The sequence below is a fragment of the Octopus bimaculoides genome, chromosome 17, assembly GCF_001194135.2.
Source record: "Octopus bimaculoides isolate UCB-OBI-ISO-001 chromosome 17, ASM119413v2, whole genome shotgun sequence".
NCBI classification, from domain to species: domain Eukaryota; kingdom Metazoa; phylum Mollusca; class Cephalopoda; order Octopoda; family Octopodidae; genus Octopus; species Octopus bimaculoides.
The window spans coordinates 38,381,409-38,383,202 of NC_068997.1; positions in this window are offsets into that span (position 1 = coordinate 38,381,409).

The window sequence follows — 1,794 nt, forward strand, 5'->3', positions numbered from 1 at the left end:
ATACATACATACATACATACATACATACATACATACATACATACATACATACATACATACATACATATACAAAGTATATAATTTTATAAATATAATTATAAAATTATAAGGTAACTACTAAGTAACACCACATGCTAGAAGAAGACGTCAAAAGGCTCTAAAACTATTTATCACACAGACACGGGCTGAAAGCGAGAGAATGAACAAAATATTTGGGGGAAATGTTTAGCCATAGATCGATTTCTGGTTTAATGATGTAATATCACTTTACCGTCCTCAGTATGGCATAACCAAAAGTACATAGTTATAAACATTTATGCATACCATACGAACACAATGTATCCATAGTGCATTTTCAAATGTTCATACTTATATATAAGTTAAAAATCTAGTTCGTTCATCTCTGCCACGTGTGAATAGCCAAAATAATTCAGCAGTGAATAAATTTGGTTTAAGTGAATTCATATTTATCGTTTCTAATCAAGGATAAAATCTACATAGGATTTTATCAAGTAGCTAGCATGTAAAAACCAATTAAGGTAAAAATTAAAACAAAGTATATAATTCTATAAATATAATTACAAAATTATAATAAGGGCAACTACCAAGTAATGCCACATGCTGGAAGAAGACGCCAAAAGACTCCAAAACTATCTAATTTATTCCCTTACTTTCAGCCCGTGTATATGTGATAAATAAAGTAATTTTAAAGCTTTTTGGCGTCTTCTTCTAGCATGTGGCATTACTCTGTAGTTGCCCTTATTATTGTCTTATAATTATATTTATGAAATTATATACTTTGTATTAATTTGTACCTGAATTGGTTTTTACATGCTAGCTACTTGATAAAAGTGTGCCATGATAGTAGTATGCTAAATAGTCAAATGTCCTGAAGATGACTCGATGTGGATGGTAGTAGTGATTGAAATTCTTGAAACATCTCTTTTGAATGTATTGTTTATAAAATTTGCGTAGGTGTTATTCTTAACAGCAATAGTGGTAAACTGTTCTGGGTGTCAAGAGCAATACATAGGCCAAACAAAAAACAGTCTACGTTAAAGAATGACTCTGCACAGATCCCAGATCAAAATTCTCTAAAATAGAAAAATAGCATTCAGCCAACACGTAGACATTTGCGCCAATAACAAAAATCCAAGCTTCAGAATTTTCCCCTCTACCAATTCAGGGACAATACAACCTGTAGCCAACGAATTAGTAAAGAGACTCTCTTTATTACAAAATACAGACCCCTCTTGAACGCGTCTACAACAAACGACATATCCACCGTGCCCTTAGAATAACACAAACGCAAATACTAAAAATGATACACTCAAAAGATTCCCAAGAATTCATTAAAAAACAGTCTCAGTCACTGTTATCCATAACGAGCCACTTTTAGGTCACGAGACCATTTAACACATTACTGCTATCATGCTACCTACATTCCTTCTTATTCTCCCTTCTCTTTCTTCTTCATCTTCATCTCCTTCCTCTCCGCCACCTCCTTCCTACCTTTACCGCTAATGCTGTTTAGAATAACACCTACGCAAATTCTATGGACAAAACATTCAAAAGAGGTGTCTCAAGAATTCAATCACTATTACCATCCACAGCGGGCCATCTTCAGGACACTTGACCATTTAGTGTACTACTATCATGGCACTCCCGCATTCTTCTTCTTCTTCTTCTTCTTCTTCTTCTTCTTCTTCTTCTTCTTCTTCTTCTTCTTCTTCTTCTTCTTCTTCTTCTTTTTCTTCTTCTTCTTCTTCTTCGTCTTCTTCTTCTTCTTCATCT